Raw genomic sequence first — 27,617 nt, forward strand, 5'->3', positions numbered from 1 at the left:
CCCCGCCCCGCCTCGGAGCCTCGGGAGTTGGGGCCAGCAGCGCCCGGGAGCAGATAGGAAGGGGTCCCAGCACCCGGCCACCTGGAGGGGACTGAAAGGTTTGCGACCATTGGGCTTATCCCGGGGCAAATCCGGCAAGGTCTCGGAATGTGAATGCGTGTGTGTGTGTGTGTGTGTGTGTGTGTGTTGGGAGTGTATAGGGATCTGGACCACTGAGTTCTCTAGCGAGCCCCTCACACAGGTCCTAACCCCCAGCCCAGTTCACAGCGACGTGTGAGAGTGTTAAAGGTCAAAAATCCCGTGTCAGACTGCACACCCGGGAGGCGCCCCCAACCTGTGCAGAGGCAGTTCTCAGCAGCCTTCCTTCCCTCGGAAAGCTGACAGTCTAGACTTGTGTAAGTAAGCATCAGGGCCGTTATTAGATAAAACCCTTCAGGCACAGTTTGTTCAGGGAGACCAGGCCCGGGCCTGGAACTCTGCCTTCCTGCACGCCAACCTGAAAGATGAGAGAAGTTCTCTCTCAGGTCAGTAATGAAAGGGGTGAAGTAGAAACAATTAGAAAAGGTTGTTTGCTGTGTGGGCCAGAAGAGCAAGCGGGAGGAAGGAAAAAATACCCCGTTTTCTTGCAGGCCACCCTGTATTTTAATTTCATGGCGCTCATCACATTTTGTAATGATATGTTTACTGCATGAGAGGCAGTAGAGCTAGAGCAAAGTTGTCTAAAGAGTGAACTCTGGTCACTGGGGTCAGACTGCCTGGCTATGATTTCTGGGTAACTCACCAGCTGTGTGATGTTGGGCAAATCACTTAATCTTTCTGAACTTCAGTTACATTATCTGAAAACTGGGAAGAATAATAGTACAGTATCTACCTTATGGGATCATGAGCTAAGTCACATAAAGCATTTATAATAGGCCCTGGCACCTAACAGGAACAGTGCTAGCTGTAATTATTTGTTTAATATTTGCCTCCCCAATAAATTGTGGACTTCAGTAGGGCAGGGTCTCTGCCAACTTTGTTCACCACTCTATGTATATATACTCAGTCCCAGACCCTCAGTACATATTTGTGGAATAAACTCCTAGGGACCCTGGCAGGGGCCATTACCATCCCTTCCTCTACCCCCAGTGTCAGAAGGTGGTAGGACCCAGGCTTATAACTGTCTCAGTAGAAGAGAAACAGGCTGGGTAGGTTCCTGACCTGCCCAGACCTCTATATTCCCAAGTCAGGGACCAGCCCCAATGGGGAAGGATGGAGCTCAGCCAACTGGTGCAGCTCAGTCTTGATTACAGCAGGACGCCCACTGGGAATCAGGCCTCCATTGTCAGCAGGCTGGCTTGCTGGAGAAGGCAGGTGAGAGGCTCGCAGCCTCCCAGGCCATCCTTCCAAGGGGGTGGGTGGGGCAAAGATCCCCTCCTATTCTTAACCCAAAGACCCTGGGAGCTAGTCTAAGAACCAGACTGCCCAGTGGGGGCGATTAAGTGAATAGGAGAGGAAAACATTAACAGGTTGCCTGGGAGGAGGGCAGAATGTGCCAAGAAGGAAAGGGTTGAGGTGACAGAACACCATGCCCCACCCCTCCCAAGGGCAACAGGAAGTAAGGCGCTGAAGAGTAAGGCCACTTCCTATCTCAAAGCAGTGGGGTGAGAGCCTGGGTTCCAAGTCCCAGAATGGGATGGTGAGATTGTATACATGGGAATGACAGTAAGTCTTGAATTTCTGTCATTCACCTTAAAGGCAGAGTGCTGGCTAACCTGCACTCCAGAAATACGGGCTGCACAGGAGTTAATTATCAATGTGCCCTTCCCAAGCCCTCAAGGCAACTTGATTCCTGACCTCCAGACACTGCAACATCTTTTTAAAATATTTTTCTTTTTTGCCTGGCCAGGCAGTGGCGCAGTGGATAGAGCGTCGGACTGGGATGTGTGGAAGGACCCAGGTTCGAGACCCCGAGGTCGCCAGCGTGAGTGTGGGCTCATCTGGCTTGAGCAAAAAGCTTGCCAGCTTGGACTCAAGGTCTCTGGCTTGAGCAAGAGGTTACTCAGTCTGCTGAAGGCCCGCAGTCAAGGCACATATGAGAAAGCAATCAGTGAACAACTAAGGTGTCACAACGAGAAACTGATGATTGATGCTTCTCATCTCTCTCCGTTCCTGTCTGTCTATCCTTTTCTCTGACTCTCTCTCTGTCCCTGTAAAAATAAATTAATTAATTAAAAAATACTTTTTCTTTTTAAAAATTTATTTACTGATTTTTTTTCTTTTTTTTTAAATTTTTTTATTTATTCATTTTAGAGAGGAGAGGGAGAGACAGAGAAGGAGAGAGAGAGAGAGAGAAGGGGGAGGAGCTGGAAGCATCAACTCCCATATGTGCCTTGGCCAGGCAAGCCCAGGGTTTTGAACCAGCAACCTCAGCATTTCTAGGTCGACGCTTTATCCACTGCACCACCACAGGTCAGGCTATTTACTGATTTTTGAGAGAGAGAGAAAGGGGGGAGAGAGAAAAAGAGAAACATTGATCTGTTTCTGTATGTGCCCTGACCAGATCAAACCAGCAACCTTTGCATATCAGGATGATGCTCTAACTAACCCAGGGGTCCCCAAACTACGGCCCCCCTGAGGCCATTTATCCGGCCCCCGCCGCACTTCTGGAAGGGGCACCTCTTTCATTGGTGGTCAGTGAGAGGAGCATAGTTCCCATTGAAATACTGGTCAGTTTGTTGATTTAAATTTACTTGTTCTTTATTTTAAATATTGTATTTGTTCCTGTTTTGTTTTTTTACTTTAAAATAAGGTATGTGCAGTGTTCATAGGGATTTGGTCATAGTCTTTTTTTTTTATAGTCCGGCCCTTCAACGGTCTGAGGGACAGTGAACTGGCCCCCTGTGTAAAAAGTTTGGGGACCCCTGCTCTAACCAATGAGCATCTGGCCAGGGCCAGATGCTGAAATTTTAATTTTTTTTTTCTGAAGTGAGAAGCAGGGAGGCAGAGAGACAGACTCTTGCATGTGCCCGACTGGGATCCACCCAGCAAGCCCATTAGGGGGCAGTGCTCTGCCCATCTGGGGCATTGCTTCGTTGCAGAGGGAGCCATTCTAGTGCTTGAGGCAGAGGCCATGGAGCCATCCTCAGTGCCCAGGCCAACTTTGCTCCAATGGAGCCTTGGCTGCGGGAGGGGAAGAGAGAGACAGAGAGAAAGGAGAGGTGGAGGGGTGGAGAAGCAGATGGTTGTCTCTCCTGTGTGCCCTGGCCAGGAATCAAACCCAGGACTTTCACACACCGGGCCAATGCTCTATCACTGAGCCAACTGGCCAGGGCCAAATGCTGAATCTTTATATTCATTATCATAAGATGGAGTGAGAAGATAGAGGTCAGATCAAGCACAAGCACCGACTCAAAGCTGCCATGGAGTCCCCTGGGGTCTCGCAGGGGATAGCGTAAAACAGGACTACATCCCTAACATTTCTCACGTGCCCACTGTGAGAAGGATATCTTCCCAGCGGAGGCTCTGTGCTAGGTATTTTAGGCTAACCATATAAAGCATTTTGTATTGTTTCTAGGTAAAAGGTAGAGTAATGAGAAAAGTATTGGGATGAAGCCTCAGGGATGCCTCAGTACTAATTAAGTGAAGCCTCCTTTCAACAAAATTCATCAACTGCCTACTATGTGCTTGACACTGCCTGTTTGTAAGATATCCAGACAAAATGGAAAATCAGAATTTATACAATTAGGAGGAAACTCAAGTTATTCTCTCCCTTTTCCTTTCTAGGTCTACTTCACTTCTCCTTCCCTCCCTCACTATCTCTCTCAATAGCTCAAACTCTGATGTGGCCGCAGTGGCAATTTGAGGTCTATACACACCTTTGTGTGCACACACAAATACACACCCTCCTTGGTCCCCATTGCTGTAGCACCCACACAACCTCCAGCTACCCCACAGCAATTAGAGGGAAGATACATTCAAATAATGAGTTCACTAGCTTCCTGCGCACCAGTATCTATGGCAACGTCATGGGGTCCAGGAGCTGCGCTGTTCTGCTGTTCCGGTTGCATCTGTCCTCTGGGCAGCACCAGCACTCAGGCCGTACCCACAGAGCAGGGAACAGGGAGTTACAGAGGAAATAGAGGCCCTGACAATCACCAGAGGGCACCGCTGGGTGGGATTCTCCATCATTCCACTGATCCTTCTCTTTGAAGGCTTTGAAAATTACACCATGGGACTGTCCCCTGAAAGAGAGAAGCTTCCCTCCCTAATTTTGGAATGCAACTTAGAAGCATAAAGGTACTTATTCTTTTTTTTTTAAGGTACTTATTCTTCACACCTGAGGAAAATGGGGCAGTTGAAAGTGAGGTATTTAAATGCAATGGGGCTGACTGACCTGTGGTAGCAAGCAGAGCAGACAGAGCATCAGCTTGGAACACCGAGGTCACTTGTTCAAAACCTTGGTCTTGCCTGGTCAAGGCATATACAAGGCTCAATCAATGTGCAACTAAAGTGAAGCAACTATGAGTTGATACTTCTTTCTCTCTCTCTCTCTTGCCTCCTCCTCCTTTTCCTCTCTCTAACATCAATAAATAAAATCTTTTTAAAAATTAAAAAAAAAAATAAATGCAAGGGAGCTGACACTCTTGGAAAGAAAGAATAGTTGCCTGCTACCTGGCCTGTGGTGGTGCACTGAATAAAGCGTCGACCTGCAACGCTGAGGTCGCTGGTTTGAATCCCTGGGCTTGACTGGTCAAGGCACATACAGGAAGCAATGACTATGAGTTAATGCTTCCAGCTTCTTCCTCCTTTCTCTCAATCTTCTCTAAAAATCAGTAAATAAAATCTAAAAAGAAAATAAAATGAATAGTTAGGGGATGTTGTAAAATAAATTTGAAGAGAATTCAATCTTGGGCCCATGAATCCACAGTTTACACAGCCCTGCGGGTTATATGGCCATGCCTCAGCAGCTGCTCAACATAGCTGTTGGGGTTCCACATAAGATTTTGTTGAAGGAAAGAGTCCATGGCAAAAAAAAGTCCCTGAGAGAAATTTGAAACTCATTGGACCAGTGGCTTCTGAGGTTCCCTCCAACTCTGAAATTCTATGACTAATTTTGGAGAATTAGGGGTGATAAGGGCATGGCCTCTCTCCAAAAACTCTGAGATAATTATTTGTGCTGAGGCATTTGAAACTAGTGAGACAATGTTATAATGGGAATAGAAAAGAGAGGGAAAGACTAATGAAAATATTTAAATAAGCAATTCCCAAACTTAGGAGAAGGTGAGGGATGCCCCTCTATTCCCTGGAAGACACATCAAAGCACAATCATGCACAGAAAAGTTGGTATGCCCCATCCCCAGTGAGAAGTACTCCCAAACGAGCCATTGTCCTTAGTGGGAGTGTTGACCCATCCCTTCTGTGTCTAAGAGCTGAAAAAAAAGAATTAAGAACCACAGGGCTGAAGCATATGGTGTGAAGAACTGAGGTGTTTGACTTGTTTAGTTTGCTTGGAAGGGTTAGTCCCTCATGGAACTTAAATTTTTTGGAATTTGAGGTGATATGTAGGAGTACATAATATGAGGAACTCCCATTTTTCAGCTAGAAGGCTGGTTCCAAAGGGCAATCTGATTCCTGCCTTCCTACTCTCCCTCCAGTCCAGATCAGGGCTCCCTCTGCCTCTGACCCTCTCCACCAATGACCTTTTGACTGCGTTTCGTAAAGACAGATAGGCACCTGATCTTTCTTCTTGTATCCTCAACACCTAGCATGAAACCTGGCATATAGTAGGTGCTCAGTAAATATTTATGGATTGAATGAGGAATTGGGGGCAAGAGGCCAAGATATTTGGGATGAAGATGGAGCACTGGTGGAGAGGTGACAGAACTGTCATCAGAGGAACAGGGGAGATACGGAGGTGATAGGCTGGCTGCCTGCACAAGCAGAAAAGACCAGTGTGGGGCAGGAAGAGCAGTGTGTGGGGCCCCCTGGTGGGCAGACTTGAGGTGCACAGGGTGCTGCCAGGGAGCAAAGGGAAAGCAAAAATATGAAGGAAAAAGAGAGATGTGATGAAGATAATTAAAACCACCACTGTACTCGGCGCGGGCAGCCGGCCAGGCGAGGTGCGGCCTCCGCACAGGCCGGGGGCGTCGGCGCTGCGGGCCCGCCATGGCCGCCTCCGAGCTCTACACAAAGCCCCAGATTTAAAGACTGCACAATTGGAACTTCTCTCGCAACCTGGTAATTTCTTTAGGCATTGTAGATCTCTACTGTATAAATGAACGCAGCCTGGCCTGTGGTGGTGCAGTAAACGGAGTGTCCACCTGGAACACTGACGTCGCCGGTTCAAAACCTGGGGCTTGCCTGGTCAAGGCACATATGGGAATTGATGCTTCTTGCTCCTCCTTCTCTCTCTCTCTCTCTCTCTCTCTCCTCTCTAAAATGAATAAATAAAATCTTAAAAAAAAACCCCACCACAACTGTAGCTAAAATTTAGGGAGAGCTTGTTATATGCAAGGCACAGACACTAAGCATTTTACATAAGCTGTTCCATTTAACCCTCACCACCATGAGTGTAGGAACCTCAGCCTCATTTCACAGAAGAAGAAACTGAAGTTTAGAAGGGTTGTCTAAAGTCAAATAGCTAATATGTATGTGGTAGAGCTGGGATGATTGATTGATTGGAAGTGAATATAAAGAGATAAGGGGGACTAACCTGTGGTGGAGCAGTGGATAAAACGTCGACCTGGAACGCTGAGGTCGCCGGTTCAAAACCCTGGGCTTGCCTGGTCAAGGCACATATGGGAGTTGATGCTTCCTGCTCCTCCCCATCCACCCACCCCCTCTCCTCTCTAAAATGAATAAAGTCTTAAAAAAAAAAAAGAGATAAGGGGGTTGTAAATGGCATAGAGGTTCAATTCAGATGTGATCCTACCATCAGTGGGATCTAGATTGGAGTCTTTTTTTTAAAATATATTTTAAAGACTTTATTTATTAATTTTAAAGAGAGAGAAAGAGAGAGAGAGAGAGAGAGAGAGAGAGAGAGAGGAGGAGGAGCAGGAAGCATCATCTCCCATAAGCACAGTGACCAGGCAAGCCCAGGGTTTCAAACTGGGGACCTCGGCATTCTATGTCGACACTTTATCCACTGTGCTACCATAGGTCAGGCTAGATTGGAATCTTAAAAAGAAATTTTAATTGATTGATTGGAGAGGGGTGGGGGGGAGAGAGAGAGAAACACAAATTTGTTGTTCCACTTATTTATAAATTCGTTGGTTGATTTTATTCTATTTTATTTTTGTATTTTTCTGAAGTTGGAAACAGGGAGGCAGTCAGACAGACTCCCGCATGCACCCAACCGGGATCCACCCAGCACACCCACCAGGAGGCGATGCTCTGCACATCTGGGGCGTCGCTCTGTTGCAACCAGAGCCATTCTAGCGCCTGAGGCAGAGGCCACAGAGCCATCCTCAGCGCCCAGGCCAACTTTGCTCCAACGGAGCCTTGGCTGCGGGAGGGGAAGAGAGACAGAAAGGAAGGAGAGGGGGAGGGGTGGAGAAGCAGATGGGCGCTTCTCCTGTGTGCCCTGGCCGGGAATCGAACCCGGGACACCTGCACGCCAGGTCGACGCTCTACCACTGAGCCAACCAGCCAGGGCCGTTGGTTGATTCTTGTATGTCCCCTCTCTGGTGATCAAACCGGCAACCTGGGCATATTAGGACCATACTCTAATCAACTGAGCTACCTGGACAGGGCGTATATTGGAATCTTAAACCCAATGTGGATTTATCCCAATCTAGTCCCAGTCCTGAATCGGGCACTCAGAGGTGACATTCATTTATTTCATTTTTTTTATTGAGCAACTCCTTTGTTGCAGTCACTTGGGACACAGAAGAGAACAATCCAACAGAACTCCTGCTCTCAGAACTGACATTCTTGTAAGCAGGCAATGAACCTAGAAAGAGGTCATTTTAGAATGAAGAAAGTTCCACAGAGAAAATAAAATAAAGCAATGGGATAAGGAGCAAGGGAGGAGGAGGGAATAGACAATGTCGTGAAGTTCTGAAACAGAGCTGCTCTCAGAAAGTGACTTTTAAGAGAGATTTAATGATGATGAGGAAGTAGTCATTTGAAGATCTGGGATAGAAGCAGTCCTGGTGGAAAAAACAGCAGCAAGGGCCTGAGATGAAAACGAACAGTATATTAAAGGGTGGAAAGAAGGCTGGTACTGCAGAAATGAGTGGACAAGGTGGGAAGCAGTAGGAAAACAGGACCCAGAGGCCTTAGTAAACCCCATTGTCCTGGCATAACCACCCTAGTGCTCTTTCCAAATTCTAGAGGTCAAAGGGAGTCCACAAGGGCAGGCTGCCTCATGCTTACAGAGGCATGAGACCCGAAACCTCAGCTCCATTCCTGAAGATACTTTTATCCAGGGAAGACATAAACCTAGGCCTGGAGCTGGAAATGGCTATCACAAAGAAGAATAGTGGGACCATGGCCGGATAGGTTGTTTGGTTAGTGCATCGTCCCAACATACCAAAGTTGTGGGTTCAATCCCTGGTCAGGGCACACACAGGAACAGATTGATGTTTCTCTCTCTCTCTCAAATCAATAAATACATTTTTTAAAGGAAGGGTAGTGGAGCCTGACCTGTGGTGGCGCAGTGGATCAAGCGTGGACCTGGAATGCTGAAATTGCCAGTTCAAAACCCTGGGCTTGTCGGGCCAAGCCACATATGGGAGTTGATGCTTCCCCTTCTCTATCTCTCTCTGTCTCTCTTCTCTAAAATGAATAAATTTAAAAAATAATTAAAAATAATTAAAAATTAAAAAAAGGAAGGGTAGTGGAGGTGGGCTCAGATGACTTGTCAGAGCTGCAGGGGCTCTGTGTCTTTTTTTTTTTTTTTTTTTTTTTACAGAGACAGAGAGAGAGTCAGAGGGAGGGATAGACAGGCAGGAATGGAAAGAGATGAGAAGCATCAATCATTAGTTTTTTTGCTGCGACACCTTAGTTGTTCATTGATTGCTTTCTCTTATGTGCCTTGACCGTGGGCTACAGCAGACCGAGTAACCTCTTGCTCAAGCTGGTGACCTTGGGGGTCTCGAACCTGGGTCCTCCGCATCCCAGTCTGACGCTCTATCCACTGCGTCACCACCTGGTCAGGCGGGGCTGTGTCTTAAAGGAGTTTTACTCACTAGGGGCAAGAAGATAAGCATGAAAATCAAACAATGCTGCAAGACAAAAGATTTGTAGGTACACAACTCCTGGATCTTTGTACAAATGGCTGCTTGAATCATGCTTCCTTCCCCTCTGCCTGTCCTCCAATTCTCTGTTCAGATGTCACTTTCTCATTGTAACCCTACCTGGCATCTTGACAAGATCAAATCCTTACAATAATAGTCCTGAAAGTTCCATCCACCACTTCTTCAAAGCACTTTACTGTGTCTGTTTATGTTCATGCTGGTATCCTCGTTATCTAAGTGCTTGGGGTGTAGTAGGTACTGTAAGGATTCAGAATGGGTCACCCCAAAAGAGACTCTGTGGAAGTGGGTTATTTTGAGCTAAAGGCAACTGAGATCCTGCAGGCTCAAGAGAAACTTCTGCCCCTACTCCTTAACTACGTAGAAGAACTTGAATTAGGGCCTTGCCATGATAAGAGATGATCAGAATAACTTTTTTTTTTTTTTACATATCTATAGGGTAGAGCTAGTTTCTAATTACTGAATTTCTGAACATTGTTTCCTGCAATGACCCTATGAAGCTCCAAGTCACCTTACTTCATCCTTAGCTCAGAATGCCCTGTGTACCTTATTTTAATTTTCTGTATGTGGTTGGGATCTCTGACTCATGTATGTGGGGTTCCCAAATGTATGTATGTAATTAAATTTGGTCACTTTCTCTTGTTACTGTCTTTTTAAAAATGTAATTACTAGATCGGCAGATTGAACCTTGAGGGTAGAGGAAAGCTTCTTTCTCCTCCACAGCACTCAATAAATTCATGGAAGGTAAAAGCAAAGCACTGTGGGAACTCTAAAGGAAGGACAATCGGAAAAGACTTCATGAAGAAGATGGAAGAGGGGAAAGGAAGGATGTTGGTGATGGAAGTAGTGGTAAAGTAAGGCATAGCTGGTGGAGAGAATGTGAATCAGGTCCCCTGAAATAGCGAGGCCTTGGCAGGTGTTTGGAAAACTGGGTGATGAGAGGTTCTGCGGGAGGGCATGGAGAGGGGAGAGACAGGACATAAAGCTGGGGACCATCCAGATGTAAATAGTTTCTGGCTTGGGTGGGCTTATAGGCCCAGAAGAGATCGGCCTCAAGAAGGACCAATGTCCAACATTTCGGTTTCCAGAGCAAGTCCAAAGGCTCTTAGATCCCAGACCTGAACTAAAGATATTACTTACCAGATATTTCCATTGAATGCCCTGTTGTTCCCTCAAATTCAACATGATCCAAATCCAAATTAATCAAATTGAGCAGTATAACATGGTGGTTCAGAACATTGAAGCCAATCCTGGTTCTGCCTCTTACTAACTGTGGGATTTGGCAAATTTTATAACTTTCTGTGCCTCAGTTTTCTCATCTGCAAAATAAGAATAATGATAATATTCATCTCACAAAGTTTTATGAAAAGTAAGTTACCAGTATTAGTACATAAGAAGAGTAAAACAGTGCCTTGAGTAGTAAGGGCTCAATAAATACTAATTATTTTAAGTATTCCCCAAGCCACTGTTAACTAGTTTTCTTCTCCAGTTCCTTTGGCTCTGACAGTGACATGATTATCCTGCCAATGACCTGGTTCAGAATCTTGGAGTCAACTTTGACTCACCCCTTATTTCACTTAGGGGGCAGAGCCAGGTTTGAATTCTGCCACTTACTAGTTGTGTGACCTTGGGCAAGTTACTTAAACTCCCTAAGTGTCATGTTCTTCAGTGGTAAAATAAATATGTCTTAATTTTCACTATTGGGCTGTTACAATTTTTATTTTATTTTATTTTATTTATTTATTTATTTATTTATTTATTTATTTACAGAGACAGAGAGTCAGAGAGAGGGATAGATAGGGACAGACAGGAACGGAGAGAGATGAGAAGTATCAATCATTAGTTTTTCGTTGCAACACCTTAGTTGTTCATTGATTGCTTTCTCATATGTGCCTTGACCGTGGGCCTTCAGTAGACTGAGTAACCCCTTGCTCAAGCCAGCAACCTTGGGTCTAAGCTGGTGAGCTTTGCTCAAACCAGATGAGTCTGCACTCAAGCTGGTGACCTTGGGGTTTTGAACCTGGGTCCTCCGCATCCCAGTCTGACACTCTATCCACTGTGCCACCTCCTGGTCAGGCTGGGCTGTTATAATTTAAAGATAACATTTATAGGTGAATGGCTCAATGACTGACTAAATAAATGGTACTTGTTATTATCATCTTGTGTATCATTAGGAACCAACACCAGTATATGTTCTCCTTTAAATGTCTTTGCATTCATTCCGTTTTTTTCATTTCCATCCCACAATTCCCGACTAGGCCTACCTTACTCTCCAGAGTTACTGCAGCAGCTCTTCTAACTTTGCCAACTCCATTTACATTTCCCTCTCTCTCTCCCTCCCCCCTTTCTTTCCTTCCTTCCTTCCTTCCTTCCCTCCCTCCCTCCTTCCCTCCCTCTCTCCCTTCTTTCCTTTCCTTTCCTTTCCTTTCCTTTCCTTTCCTTTCCTTTCCTTTCCTTTCCTTCCCTTCCCTTCCCTTCCCTTTTCCTTCCTTCCTTCCTTCCTTCCTTCCTTCCTTCCTTCCTTCCTTCCTTCCTTCCTTCTTTCCTTCCTTCCTTTCTTCCTTTCTTCATTTTCTCCCTCCCTTCTTCTCTCTTCTTCTTTCTTAATAGAACACCTACTCTTTTCAGGGCACTGTCTTAGCGCTGAGGGAAGAGCAATGGACAGAAATAGATGCTGTTCCTGCCCTCAAGAAGCTACCTTCTGTTGAGAGAGACAAACAATAAATAAACAAATATTTAATATGTGAGGTGGTGATAAATACTGTGAAGAAAATTAAAACAGGAAAATGAGATTGAGGTGCTATTTAATATGGGATGGTCAGGGAATGCCCCTCTGCTAAGGTGAACATATGGGCAGAAAGCTGCAAAAACTAATATCGTTTTTAGTAGGTCACATCTTTGCTGAGATGTTGTTTCCTTCAGAGTTAAAGATGAATGCTCATGTATGACTTTCTAGATTCTCTGCAATTCTAGTCGGTCTGTGACTTCGTACCGCTCCCAGAATGCCCTTCCTCCTGCAGACATACTCAACATGTACATTGTTGGATCAACCAACAATACTTATCTTTAATAGTAGTATTAGTGTAGTGTTTTTTCCTCCCTTAAATATGTTCTATGAATTTTTAAATGATGAACATAGATCACCTGAAAAACAACAACAAAAATGAAATATTTTGTCTCCATTATCTTACTTTAATGTTCGTATAACTCTGCAAGGTAAATATTATAAGCCCCATTCTACAATGAGGAAACTGAGGCACAGAGAGGTTATGTGGATTCCACTGACCTCACCTCTTGAAATGTTTGGTGGCTAATGACATGTTGGTTGTTTAATTTTTTTAAAAATGCCATTTTGCTTTCTCAATTAGATCATAGGTTTCTTAAGGGCAGAGCCTTTGTCTTACTTTTATATCCCTTTCCCCTCTCCTCACAGTTTTCATCAAAGCACTATGTACTGTACATAATGGGTGCTTTTTAAAAAATTTTTCTTTTATTAATTTTTAGAGAGGAGATAGAGTGAGTGAGAAAGAGAGAGAGAAGGGGGAGGGAGGAGCAGGAAGCATCAACTCCCATATGTGCCTTGACCAGGCAAGCCTAGGGTTTTGAACCGGCGACCTCAGCGTTCCAGGTCGACTCTTTATCCACTGCGCCACCACAGTTCAGGCCATAATGGGTGCTTTTTAATGGAGTGATATGTTGGATGTCTGGTCTGTTGTTCTGTGTGGTCCATTATCTTGTTAATGGTGCCCTCTAGAACCTGGGCCCAAGGATGGAGATCCTGGAGATCCCTGAGGCAAAGAGGTGAGGAAGCAGGACCTCCACCCAAAAAAGGCAGTGATTCTACTTGTCCACTAGAGGCCGCAGTAGGTCTGGTTTTAGAGAGCCAACAGGGTTGTGGATTACTTAGCTGACCCTACCCCAGGAGTCATGTCCAACACCAAGTCTTGTCCTAGAACCCAAGGCCCCAGGGGGAGAGCTTATCGTATCTAGTAACTTGTTTCTTCCAATAGATCACCAGCTTCCTGGACCTGGGATGAATTAGCTCCAGAATAAAAGTTGCTCATGGTAGCTAAATAGCAGGGGTGTACAGGCAGGTTCCACATGCCCCTCAATAGCCAAATCAAATGTGCCTGGAGCACCCTACTGAGCACCTGCAGTGTACCATGTGGTGTGTTAAACTCTAGGACTAGCTCACTGGACAAAACAAGACTCTGTTCTTGCCCTCCCAGATCATGCTCTAAGGAAGTGCACAGATAATTAAATCCCAAATTATCATATTATGTGATAAGCTGCTGACATGATTTCTGTTCCAGGGTTTGTTCTCCTTGGATCTCATTTCACTGAAGATTATCCCATGTGAAATTATCCTACCTGCTTTAGAGAAATGAAATAAAGGTGAGAGGCAAAAAAAAAGAGAAATTTACCCACATTTGGAGAATCACTGCAGAGCCCCCTGCTGGCATCTAGGGTTGGGGGGGGGTGTGCTGGTGGCAAGGAAGTGCCAGGCGCCTCGCCGAAGCATTTCTGCTTTCTTTTCTCCAAGTGATTTGGGGGCTTTGCTTGGGAAAGGGAGCAGATCCCCTAGATTTTGGGATGTGACCCACACTGCTGGTTTTTTCACTGTTTTTACTTCTCACCTTTTTCTCAGATTATCGATCAATCAATACAGTTATCAAATCTTATGTTCAAGGCACTCTTTTTTATCCAGAAGCATGAGGTCAAGGAGGCTATGATAGAGTTGGGGAGATAACTAGAGAGATAGCCACGAAATGCAGCATTTGATAAGTGCACGTGGGTCGCTGCAGAGACAGTCATTGCTAGGGTGGATCGGGGGCTGAGGTGTTCTGAGAGAGCTTCCTTCCTGGAGGAGGTGAGCGGGGCCTTCCAGGGTAAACCTCTGATCTGCCCCTTGGTGGGGTTTCTCTAGAAGAGGCATTGTCAGAAACAAGAGGGGAGGTAAGACTTCCCTCATGCCCAGCTGTTCGTCCCACTGTGCCTGGACACGGGGCTCACAGGCCCATGTGCTCAACATTCCTGAGAAGCAGCTTCTGAGTCAGAGCCCCAGAAACAGCTGAGGTAGCTTCAGGCTGGAGTCTTGGCTCTCTTTCCTCCTTTTCTGTCCAAAAGCAACTCCCTCCCCGCTATTTGAATGTGACCAGAAACCCAAGCGGGGCTCTAGGGTGAGAGCCTGGCTCAGCCAGTCTATAAAATGTATTTGGTCCCTGCATTCCCTCCTGGGTTGCAGCCCTGAGGTAAAGGCATGTGCCCAGTGCCACCTATGCCAGGAAGCATAGGAATAAGGGAGACGTACCTGTGCTCACAAGTCACAGCTCCCAATGCAGCCATTGTTCGGCTGCCTCTGAGAAAGGGGTCTTAAGTAGGACTTGGCCTGAGTTAAGACAGCAGCATTCCCCGGGCAATCTGCCAGCATCTCTTCATGCCTGGGCGTGGGGCCCAGGACATGCCAGGGCAGTGCCAGGGAGCTGACTCAGGGGGCGGTATGAGGGGAACAGAAAAACCCTTTGCACCCACCAACTAAGAGAGGAGATGAAGCTGCCCTGGTTGCCCGCTGTGATTGCCCATTGTGAGTCTGTGGGTGGGGCCACTTCTCCACCACTGACCCACGAAGTCCACGTTTCCGGCAGCCACCAGGAGGCCAAGGCTCCCCCTCTCTCCCTGAGTTCCCCTCTACCAAGGAAGACTTCTATGCAAGTCTAGGTTTCCAAACCCCTGTCTGTGATTGATTCAGGTTCTGCCATTGCCACTCTCCTAAGATCGTGACCTTGGGCAAGTCACTTACTTTGGTGTATCTGAAACTCCATATATTTTATTTTATTTTATTTTATTTTACAGAGACAGAGTGAGAGTCAGAGAGAGGGATAGATAGGGACAGACAAACAGGAATGAAGAGATGAGAAACATCAATCATTAGTTTTTCATTGCAACACCTTAGTTGTTCATTGATTGCTTTCTCATATGTGCCTTGACCGTGGGCCTTCAGCAGGCTGAGTAACCCCTTGCTCAAGCCAGCGACCTTGGGCTCAAGCTGGCGACCTCAGGGTCTCAAACCTGGGTCCTCTGCATCCCAGTCCAATGCTCCATCCACTGCGCCACCACCTGGTCAGGCTGAGACTCCATATATTTTAGGTGGGAAGAATAATATAAGCCTGCCTGATAGGACTGCGGGAAGGATCAAATGAGATCATGTCTCTGAAGGGATCTTATATACTATACAGTGCATTTATTATAAGGTATTAGTGTCATTATTTCTGAGACAAGAATTATAGCTGCTAACCTCTGAACCTTAAAGTCCTCCTCTTTGTCTCTTTTGTCTGACAAGTTGCTCTGAAGCCACTGCTGGAATCTAACTCAGTCCTGAGTCTCAGAAGCATTGACATCAGGCCCTTCTGCCTGGCGCTGTGGTGCCAACTCAGGGAAGCAATTCCCATCATTCCAGTTCTGTTAAACTGGTTCTTTCCCTTCTAATCAGACTCCTCCAGGCCAGTTTGCCTGCAGTGATGACAAAGGAACCTAAAATAGTACAGACTCTGCAAACACTGCTGGAGAGAGCTTGGGGAATATGGTGCTGCCGGTCACCTGTGGGCCTGTCCGGGCGTCCTAGCCAGGTGCAGCCCTCTCTCCTCCAGGGCCTGACATGTCTTCCTCTCTGCAGCACCAGGATGACGGTGCCGCCTGTCAGCACTTTGGTGGCTGGATTTGATGACTACCTAGGAAACTGGCTTGGCTAGAGGTGTGGGAGGGGACCCAAAGTTTCCCCTACAAGCTCCTCAAACCCACACTCTTAGGATCTTTCTTTGCACCAAAGTCAGGCAAGCTGGGCTAAGATCATGCAGGACAGTAGCTATTTCATGGCACCAGGGGGAATTGTGGACTGGAAACCAGGAAAGTCTGATTCTGAGGACCCTGCAGTCAGCAGGTCCTGACTTGTCACTGTTGCTGCAGAACCAGTTTGGTCTGGGCAGCTGCTGGGCCTGCCTGGTTCTGAGACTTCCCGATGTGACTTACCCTGGTGGGAGTGGTGGCTGCCAAGGCTAGATTCAAAGGAGGAGGCTTGGGGCAGTGAGCCATGAGTAGGAGCTGCCATTCTACCTGAGCATTCATCATTGCTCAGCTGCTGTCTAATTCTCTGGTTTTTATTTTTATTGATTTGAGAGAGAGAGAAAGAAACATTGACTTGTTGTTCCACTTATTTATGCATTCATTGGTTGATTCTTGTATGTGCCCCGACTGGAGATTGAACCTGTAATCTGGGAGCATTGAGATGACGCTCCAGCCGACTGAGCTACCTTGTGAGGGCTAATTCTCTGTATTATAAGCTGTCATTTTCATGCAGCACGAGTCTCCACCTTTAGAATTTTCTCATCCAAATCTTTAAAAAATATTTTTCTTTAGCAAATGTGTCCCATTCCTGGCTGATTGCTATAAGAAAGACAGATGAAGTCTTAATTTATATCACCTATCAAATATACTGATGGTTTGTTGACCAAATCCAGCCTTCCAGCCTGTTTCTGTTGACATGCACCATTTTAACTGGGAAGTTTTATTTATTTATTTTAATTTATTCATTTTTAGAGAGGAGAGAGAGAGAGAGGGAGAGAGACAGAGAGAGAGAAGGGGGGAGGAACTGGAAGCATCAACTCCCATACGTGCCTTGACCAGGCAAGCCCAGGGTTTCGAACCGGCGACCTCAGCATTTCCAGGTCGACGCTTTATCCACTGCGCCACCACAGGTCAGGCTTAACTGGGAAGTTTTAACATAAAAAGAAATCTAGATTTCAAATATTTTTAAACATCTTTTGTCCTTAGGTATGTTTCTCCCAGAAGCAGACCCTGAGACAAGCTTTAGCTGCAAGTAGTTTATTTGGTAGATGAACCTAAGAAACTCAGGTTGGGAAGTAGGCAGGGAAGGAGAGGAAGGAGACCAATAAGGGTAAGTTGTCAAGCCCTGGCCAGGTAGCTCAGTTGGGTAGAGCATCATCCCGACACAACAAGGTTGTGTGTTCAATCCCTGGTCAGGGTACCTACAAGACTTAGCCGATGAATGCATATGTAAGTGGAACAACAAATTATGTCCCTTCTCTCTCTCCCTCCCTTAACCTCTCTCTGAAATATCAATTAAAAAAAAAGAAGAGTAATTTGGCAAGAAAGTTACTATATAGGCATCTGGAACTTAATTCTCCTGAGGATCTTGGGGAAACAGGGAAGAACACGTGTTTCAAAATTATCTCACTGAAAGGCAAAGGCATTGGCATATTTATCCACCAAATTGTCATTGATTGGGAGTTCCTACAATGTGGGAGAGGAGGGGTAATGGTGGTGGTAATTCCTGGGGAATATCTAGCATGCTGTACAGTGGGTAAAAGTAGGCTCCAGAAGCCAGAGGAAGCTGGAACTGACAGCATCTGCTATAATATGGAAGATCTAGCAGACTGGTCCTCATTTGCCATTTGTTAACAATTAGTTGAATAGCAGTTGCCCCTTTAAACAAGATAAGAGCTCTCCTGTGTGCCATAGTCCCTACTCCTCCCTATTGTCCTGCACTCAGCCTGCATTGCCTGTTTAGCCTTTGCGTTTGTAACCCTTGATTTATGTCTATGCATAGGCTATTCCACCATTGCTATGAATTTTTTTTTTATTAAGTGAGAGATGGGGAAGCAGAGAAAGACTCCCACATGTGCTTGGATCGGGATCCACTCAGCAAGTTCCCTACCAGGGGATGCTCTGCCCATCTGGAACCACTGCCCTGTTGCTTGGCAACCAATCTATTTTAGCTCCCTGAGGTGAGGTCATGGAGCATCCACACCACCTTGCTCGACCATGGCTGCGGAAGGGGACGAGGGGAGGGGGAGGAGTGGAGAAGCAGATGGTTGCTTCTCCTGTGTACCCTGACTGGGAATCAAACCTGGGACTTCCACACGGCTGCGCTGATACTCTACTGCTGAGCCAACTGGCCAGAGCCGTTATGAATTTTACTGTCTCTGTTTCCAATAACTTATTTTTTATTCTTCTTTGCATCCTACAGGGCAGCTAGCCCAGTGATTCCAAAACATGTTGACTGATTATTTCTGTTTCTCTAGCTCTGTACTCTGAATTATTTAATTCCCCGAGTCTCAGACTACCTTACCTCCATGTTGTTATACACAAGGCATCAGAATATGTGGAATGGGCATTTTGGGGACTGACTTGGGAGGCCCTTTGTTATCTCTTCAACATCTTCAACCTGATTGGCTTTTAGTTTCTGAGATGCACTGAAGTCACTCTTTAGGGCTCAGTTTAAATGTCACCTCCTCAGTGAAGCCTTTCATAGCATTTTCTCTTTTACCCCTTACTAGGTTATGTCCTTTCACTGTCTGTTTTCATAGTACATTGTATTTCTCCTTAACGTATTTATAATAATTAGAAACATACTGGTTTAGCCTGACTGGGCAGTGGCACAGTGGATAGAGTGTTGGCCTGGAACACAGAGGACTGAGGTTCACAACCCTAAGGTCCCCAGATTGAGCTCAGGCTCATCGGGCCTGAGCATGGGCTCACCAGCTTGAGCACAAGGTTGCTGGCCTGAGCATGGGATCATAGACACGACCCCATAGTCACTGGCTTGAGCCCAAAGGTCACTGGCTTGAGCAAGGGGTCACTCACTCTGCTGTAGCCCCCCAACCCCCGTCAAGGCACATATGAGAAGCAATCAATGAAGAGCTAAAGTGCCTCAATGAAGAATTGATGCTTCTTACCTCTCTCCCTTCCTGTCTGTCTGTCCCTCTCTCTGTCGCTCTCTCTCTCACACAAAATAAAAGAAAGAAAAGAAACATATTCGTGCAATTTGTATTTATACTGGACTCCCATCATTAATACAGTCAATTTAGTGCAAACCCAACTATGCACACTCAGCTAAAACTGCAAGAAACAAATAAATTCCTTTATTTAAAGTCACTTTCCACCATTAAAAGCCAGATCTTGACATCTACTGTCCCAGGATTACTCCCAAAGTACAAAGAAAAAATGAATGTTACTTCCTGGCTTTTGTACTTCTAAATGCCAAGGTCCTGGTGAGTGAAGAGATTTTCAAGAATAATTTTGCAATCTTTGCCTCTGAACTGATTTTAGAATTTACTACCACCCCCACAAATACACACAAATCTACTGTATTGTCTGTCTCACCTTCTAGATTGAAGACAGACAACATGCCTGCCTCCATCATTGCCGGATCCTCAGGGGCTAGCAAAGTTCTTCCTAGCACATAGTAAGTACGGACTCAATAAACCTTTGTTGAATGGATGATGATAAATGATGGGTGATGAATAGTTGATGGAGGAGGGATGATTAGGAGAGCTGTGAGAAGCAGTGCTTTACAGGATGCAATTGGAGATAGGCTGATATTAATGTGGCTTAGTTACCTACCAGCTAGGGGGAGAATGAAGGAAATGAGGTAGCTGAACTGCTGCAATTGGATAGTCTCCCTAAAGGCCTGCACTCCTACAGGCCTCTCAGGATTTGTTAAGTCTTACATTCTACTTTCCCTCAAAGCAAGGTCTCTGGATTAGAGCCTCATGCCAGGCAGCACAGTCATCACATTGTGAGTCATTGCACAGCACTGCTCAGACAGGGCACCCTGTCCACTTGGATTCCTAGCCCAAACCAGGAACCCACCCAACCCCTTCCCATGACCCTGTACATGACTCCCTCCTTTGCCTAGCCCAAAACTTTGCTTTACCCCCAATGCCAATTCTGATCTTGATCCCACTTGCTTTTCAACCCTGGTGCTAATCCCAGCCTTGATTCCCACCTTGGCCTTAACTTTGGCCCAGATACATCCATACTCTTGATCCTGAGTACATTATACGTTTATACTTTTGTTATTGGTGTTGTTATTTATAAATGTTTTATATATATTATTTTATTTGACATTTACAACCCTATGTAATCACCCTCATTTTACAAATGAGAGAACTGAGACTCAATGCAAAAAATGCTCCAACTGGCCCTGGCCATCTAGCTTGTTGGTCAGAGCTTCGTCTGGAAGCACAGAGGTTGTGGGATCAGTCCTGGTCAGGGCACATACAGGAACAGAGTGATGTTTCTGTCTCTTTCTCTCTCTCCCTTTCTTTCTTACTAAAACCAACAAACAAATAAAAATTTTTAATGCTCAAGCTTACACAGCTAGTAAATTGGGGAGTCCAGATCAGATTTAGATCTTGCTGCTCTAAAAGTCCAGGACTACAGGAGTCTGTGTTATGAAGCTACAGATTTAGGTCTCCATTGTCTTTGTGGCAAAGTGATCCTAGATAATCAAAGCTTTCAGGATACTAATAACAGTGGTGATAATAATAGCCTTTCCTTACTGGGCCATTTCTTTGTGATAAACAAAAATGCTAAGAGGTATTTCATACATTATCTCATCTAACCCCTCCTCCCACAAGGCTACAGAGCTCTGTAGCCCCATTTTATTTTATTTTTTTAGGATTAAAGGGTAAATTTTTTTTTTCCTTTTTTTTTTTTCTTTTTTTTTTTTCTGAAGTTGGAAACGGGGAGGTAGTCAGACAGACTCCCGCATGCACCCGACCGGGATCCACCTGGCATGCCCACCAGGGGGCGATGCTCTGCCCATCTGGGGCGTTGCTCTGTTGCAACCAGAGCTATTCTAGTGCCTGAGGCAAAGGTCACAGAGCCATCCTCAGTGCCCGGGCAAACTTTGCTCCAATAGAGCCTCTGCTGCAGGAGGGGAAGAGAGAGACAGCGAGGAAGGAGAGGGGGAGGGGTGGAGAAGCAGATGGGCACTTCTCCTGTGTGCCCTGGCCGGGAATCGAACCCGGGACTCCTGCACTCCAGGCCAATGCTCTACTACTGAGCCAACCGGCCAGGGCTCATGTAGCCCCATTTTACAAATGAGGAAACCATGGCTTGGCATTTAAATAACTTGCCCAAGGTCACACAACTTGTAAGAGACAAGTCAGTATTTGAACCCAAGTCTCTCTGACTTTAAATGCAGTTCACTTGAACCTTTACCAAGAAATGGGATGGTGACAGGAAACAGCTAGGAGCCTGGGTCTTGCATGTTCCCACCATACCTTTTGAGCTGTAGTGCCAAATTCCAGAGTATTGTGCTTGATTACCAAAACTGGGTCAAAAATGAGTCAAGCCTTGGTAGGACTGACTCACTGTGGTGTCTCTCAGCTCTAAAAGGAGACAGGAAGCCTCAGGGAGCAACTGCCAGCTGACCACTGAGGAGTGGACAAAGGTTCTGGAAGCACCCACCACAAGCTTTGTGGCAATTAAACATGGAAACCCATGTGCCTGCCAAAGAAAGATCCAGACTTCATTTATTTAATTATTTATTTTTAAATTTGGCAGTTATATGTGACTTTTTCTTTTCTTTAAAAAATATATATTTTAGCCCTGGCCAGTTGGCTCAGTGGTAGAGCATTGGCCTGGCGTGCAGAAGTCCTGAGTTCGATTCCCAGCCAGGGCACACAGGAGAAACGCCCATCTGCTTCTCCACCCCTCCCCCTCTCCTTCCTCTCTGTCTCTCTCTTCCCCTCCCGCAGCCAAGGCTCCATTGGAGCAAAGATGGCCCGGGCACTGGGGATGGCTCCTTGGCCTCCGCCCCAGGTGCTAGAGTGGCTCTGGTCGCAACAGAGTGATGCCCTGGAGGGGCAGAGCATCACCCCCTGGTGGGCAGAACGTCGCCCCCTGGTGGGCATGCCGGGTGGATCCCGGTTGGGCGCATGCGGGAGTCTGTCTGACTGTCTCTCCCGTTTCCAACTTCAGAAAAATACAAAAAAAAAAATATATATATATATATATATTTTAGATTTTATTTATTCATTTTTAGAGAGAGAGGAGGAGAGAGAGAGAAAGCAAAAAGGAGAGAAGGGGGAGGAGCAGGAAGCATCAACTCCCACCTGAGCTTGACCAGACAAGCCCAGGGTTTCGAACTGGTGACCTCAGCGTTCCAGGCCGACACTCTATCCACTGTACCACCACAGGTCAGGCTTTTTATTGACTTTAGAGAGAAGAGAGACCAAGAGAGAGAAAGTGAGAAAGAAGGCGGAGAGGAGTGAAAAACATCAACTCGTCATAGTTGCATCTTGTATGCGTCTTGAGGAGGCAAGTCCAGGTTTTTGAACTGGTGCCCTCAGTGTTCCAGGTCAGCACTTTATCCTCTGTGCCACCACCAGTCAGGCAAGATCCCGACTCTAGATTCATTTTATTTATTTTTATTTAATTTTATATTTTCCTCGGCCTATTCTGTCTCATTCCAGACTTTAGACTCATTTTTTAAAGTAATCTTTAAAGTTTTATTGATTTTTGAGGGGTGGTAGAGGAAGGAGAGAGAAGCAATAAGTTGTAGTTGTGTCTCTTTAGTTGTTCAGTGATTGCTTCTCCTACGTGCCTTGACCCAGGAGCTCAAGTCAAGCCAATGAACCCTTGCTTAAGCCAGTGACCTTGGGTTTCAAGCCAGCGACCTTTGGGCTCAAGCCAATGACTTTGGGATTGTGTCAGTTATCCCCCGCTCAAGCTGGCAACCCTATGCTCAAGCTGGTGAGCCTGCACTCAAGCTAGTGACCTCAGAGTTTCAATTGGGTCCTCACTGTTCCAGGTTGACGCTTTATCCACTGTGCCACCATCAGTCAGGCAAGATCCAGACTTTAGACTCATTTTAAAAATAAGACCTACCAATCTTCATTTCTTTCTCCATATTTAGTCCTATTCCCTAACAGGGCTCTATTTTAGTCTTAACTTCTCTTGTCTTTCACCTCTGACTCTCACACTATCTTTTCCTTCCTAGATAGGTTCCTCTGTCTCCATCCCAGCCCCCTTCCCCATCTCAGCTCATGACTTTGAATATCTTTGCTGCCACCTTCTCCTGTCCTTTGTTTCCAAGTCTCATTCTCAGTGCCTAGTAGATCCTGTGTTATGGGATTTCTACCTGCCCCCCCTTTTTCGACAATTATTTCCTGGTAAAATATACATAACATTTACCATTTTAACCATTTTATAAATTATTTATTTATTTATTATGGTAAAATACACACAGTATAAAATTTACTTTTTAAACTATTTTAAGTGTACAGTTCAGCGGTATTAAATCCATTCACATTGCTATGTAATCATCACCATTATTTATTTCCAGAACTTCATCATTCCAAACAGAAACTCTGTATCCATTAAACAATAAATCCCCTGCCTGACCTGTGGTGGTGCAGTGGATAAGGTGTTGACCTGGGATGCTAAGGTCGCCAGTTCAAGACCTTGGGCTCGCCCAGTCAAGGCACATACGAGAAGCAATTGCGAGTTGGTGCTTCCCACTCCTCCCTCCCCCTCTAAAAATCAATAAACAAAACCTTTAAAAAAAAAACCAAAAACAAACAAAAAAACCCAATAAATCCCCAACCCCTCCTCCTCAACACTTGGTAATCTCTATTCTACTTTCTGCCTGAATTAATTTGCCTATTTTAGCTACCTCATATAAATGGAATCATATAAAGATCACAATATGTAACCTTTTCTGTCTGGTTTATTTCACTAAACACAATGTTTTCAAGGTCCATTCATATTGGAGCATGTATCAAAATTTCATTCCTTTTTAAGGCTGAATAATATTCCATTGCATGCATATGTCATACTTTGTTTACCTATTCATCTGTCAATGGCCAATTAGGTTGTTTTACCTTTTGGCAATTGTGATTAATGCTGTTATGCACATGGGTGTACAAGTATCTATTTGAGTCTCTGCTTTCAGTTGTTTTGGGTGTATACCTAGGAGTGGAACTGCTCAATCATGTATTGGTTCTATTTAACTTTTGAGGATTTGCCAAACTGTCTTCCACAGTGGATGCAACATTTTACATTCTCATCAGCAAGCAATGGATAGGGTTCCAATTTCTCCACGTCCACACTAATACTTGTTATTTCCAGTTATTTTATAATAGCCATCCTAATGGGTTTGAAGTGGTATGTGAGATCTCAGGGTTCTACAGTCCAGCTGCCCTAGGTTTCCAGGGCCTGCTCCTCCCTTGCTCTGAGGACTGGCATTCCTCATGACAGAGAAACCACCTCCGCTGCTCAGCGGACCACATGCTGCTTTCTCCTGGGCTCTCTGGGCCCTCAGACTCTAAAGAGCCTTCTTTCTACCTTTTGTTTATGGAGAATTGGACTAAAAAGTAATACAGATTCTGTAAAGAATACAAATACAAATTCAATTTCTTTAGATTTACAAACTTCTGAGCTCCTTTTTCCATGTATTTTTCCAGACCAGAGACAACTGTGCTGACTCCATGGGGACCAACTTTATTGCTTTGACCTGCTGCTGACCTCAGAACCAGACCAGCATCCAGAGACTTGGATGAAATTATTCCTTGGTCTCTTATCAAGACTTAGGGGAACAGCTTATATTTTAGCTACAATCCCCAAGCTAATTGAATCAAGGCTTCCTCTCTAGCCCCTTCCTTTGCTGAGGCCCTTATTCAGTGGTTTAGTTCTCTAAGACGGGTCCTGGGTATGGTGATTCACCCCTTGCATGAGACTCATGACTCCATGAGGGAAACTCGAAGACCTGGAATTTTGGTCAGCATTCCCTGTTTATATTCCCAGAACCCAGGCTCTCTGGAGCAACATTTGTTGACTTTGTTTAATACTTACATCCTCTCTGCAGATTTTTGATGTCAAGAGCACGGTGTGTTGAACCTGGCCCCGTATCCTTAGGCGTCCTGGGCTTTGCTTCAGCCCAGATCCTACCCCTTTGCTTAAAGGTGCCTGAGGTAAATTTTCTTCATTAGCCACTTCTTTCTTTTTAAATTATTATTATTTAATTTTGGAGAGAGGAAGAGAGAGAGAGAGAGAGAGAGAGAGAGAGAGAAGCATTGATTTGTTGTATCAGAACAATGCTCTAACCAACTGATCTACCCGGCCAGGGCTCTTCAGCTGCTCTGTCTTCTGCAAAAGCAGGTGGAAAAAAGTTCTTTATTCCACAAAAGAGAAAACAGAGGCCGACAGAGGGAAGTGAGTCACCAAGGCTCACAGATGGAGTCAGCAACCAAACAGGGAACGGGGCTCCATTCTCTAACTCTGAAACCACAGTCCTCACCGTGGGCAGTCAGCTCTTCTTCAGGAAGAAGCTCTCAGCTCCTGCTCAGAGATGTGGCCTTTGTATGTGACATGTGCCGCTGGGATTGAGCAGTGGGGCTCTCTGCCAGCAGCCTTCCCACTCTAATTCATGAGGCTACTGGCCTTCACATATAAATTTCATGGTACAGCCCTTTAATGGGATTTTCTAAAGCTCTTTGTAAAGCAAAACATATGACCTGTAAAAACAAAAGCTCTCAAAGAATAGGAACAAAGACAATTGTAGGAGTCCTAATCTCTGCCTTTGCATTGTCATTTCCCCTCTGGTGCCCTCTTATTTCAATTTTCACCTCCCACTAACGCATCCAGCCCTGGTGGGTTTATCATCCCCCCAGCCCCTTCAGGCCCAAGCCCAAAATATCTTACTCTATTTTACTCACTCTTCTTCTTGTGATGATGTGAGATGATACAGTGTCCACATGATGAGATGGAATGAAGTGAATGACGTAGACACTGTAATGTAAAATTAGGCTGATACTGACCTAACTGTAAGGGTTACTTGAACACAAGCACTGTGATACCATGACAGCCAATCTGGTAGCATTTACAGTGTGGAGACTCTAGACCAGGGAGTCAACCTTTTTATACCTACCGCCCACTTTTGTATCTCTGTTAGTAGTAAAATTTTCTAACCACCCACTGGTTCCACAGTAATGGTGATTTATAAAGTAGGGAAGTAACTACTTTATAAAATTTATAAAGCAGAGTCACAGCAAGTTAAAACATATAATAATTACTTACCAAGTACTTTATGTCGGATTTTCGCTAAGTTTTGCAGAATAAATCTTTATAAAACAACTTACTTTGGTTAAATCTATCTTTTTATTTATACTTTGGTGCTCCGCTACCGCCCACCATGAAAGCTGGTAGGGACCAGGTTGACTACCACTGCTCTAGACAAAAGGATGATTCCTGACCTAGGTGGGATGGAATGGGACTGCATGAGATTTCGTCATGTTACTCAGAATGGCACACAATTTAAACTTTATGAATTATTTCAGGAATTTTTCATTTAATATTTTTGGACCATGGTTGACCACATGTAACTGAAACTGCAGAAAGTGAAACATGAATAAGAAAAGGACAACTATACTTTGGATACCTTTATATCTAAAGATAAATGTGCATCATACAGTATTTGCTTTTTTGTGACTGGCTTATTTCACTTAGCACAATGTCCTCCAGTTTCACCCATGTTGTAGTATGTGACAAAATTTCCCTCCTTTTTAGATTGAATAATATTCCATTTTATGTATATACCACATTTTGATTAGCTATTTGTTGGGCAAGTAAGTTGTAAAATTTGTGTTGTTTGGTTTTGCTCACTTTGATTGTTAAAGATGGCACTGCCCACGTGAATGGCCATTGCCAGCTGATACAGTTAATTACCTGCATGCTTGGGAAGAGGCTTGGTTATGCTAATATGTGCTGGAGGAGGGGCTTTCACACCCAAAGGTTTTAAAAGGAGGAGCTAGGAGGCCATTTTAGAACAGGAGGAGGAGACCACGTTGTTCCAGGGGAGAGAGGCCTTGTGTTTGGAGTGGGGTGGAGGCAGCCAAAATGGAGGCCTGCAGATGGGGAAAGGAGGTGGCTAAGACCAGTGGGCCTGTGATTCTAGGAAAACCGGAAAGATTCTCCTGGTTGTGGAACCTGAGGAACATGTGAGTGGGTTTTGGTGCCTCGTGTGTTTGTTTCTACTCATTGGCTGGTACAGATCTAGAATAAAGGAAAATGGCTCACCATTCTTGGCTCCATTGATTCATTACAACCTGCCCAAATCAAATACGAACCTGCATGGGCCAAGTGGCTGTGATGGTGGCTGCGGCTTCTGGCCCTACACTATTTACCTGTCAATGGATAAATAGGTTGCTTCCACCTCTTGGTTATTGTGAATAGTGTTGCTATAAGATGAGTGTGCAAATATATCTTCAAAACTCTGCTTTCAGTTCTTTTAGAAGAGTGAGTAAAGCACACAAGTGGAATTGTTGGATCATTTGATAGTCTGTTTAACTTTTTTTGAGAAACTGCCATATTGTTTTCCACATCAGTTTGCATCATTTTACATTCCCGCCAACAGTGCACAAGGCTTCCAACTTGTTCATATCCTGGCGGACACTTGTTATTTTCTGTTTGCCTTTTATTAAAGTAGCCATCTTGTTTAATGGCTTTTAAAATTGTTTAATGTATATTCTTTTAGTCTTCCTTACCAGATTTATTTTTAGGAGAGAGAGAGAG

General features: G+C 45.1%; 1 long non-coding RNA gene across 2 annotated transcripts; it reads left to right on the forward strand.

Annotated features, from left to right (window-relative positions):
* On the forward strand, window positions 1-27,164 carry LOC136381298 (uncharacterized). 2 transcript variants are annotated; one of them, XR_010747047.1, is made up of 5 exons: window positions 14-98; window positions 1,889-1,963; window positions 13,553-13,634; window positions 19,426-19,500; window positions 24,512-27,164. It is a non-coding gene; the product is annotated as an uncharacterized lncRNA (long non-coding RNA). The 2 variants fall into 2 exon arrangements; XR_010747046.1 differs by lacking the exon at window positions 1,889-1,963 and having other exon boundaries at window positions 1-98; window positions 24,512-27,163.
* Window positions 27,165-27,617: the final 453 nt, after the last annotated feature.

This window comes from Saccopteryx leptura, chromosome 9 (assembly GCF_036850995.1).
Source record: "Saccopteryx leptura isolate mSacLep1 chromosome 9, mSacLep1_pri_phased_curated, whole genome shotgun sequence".
Taxonomy (NCBI): domain Eukaryota; kingdom Metazoa; phylum Chordata; class Mammalia; order Chiroptera; family Emballonuridae; genus Saccopteryx; species Saccopteryx leptura.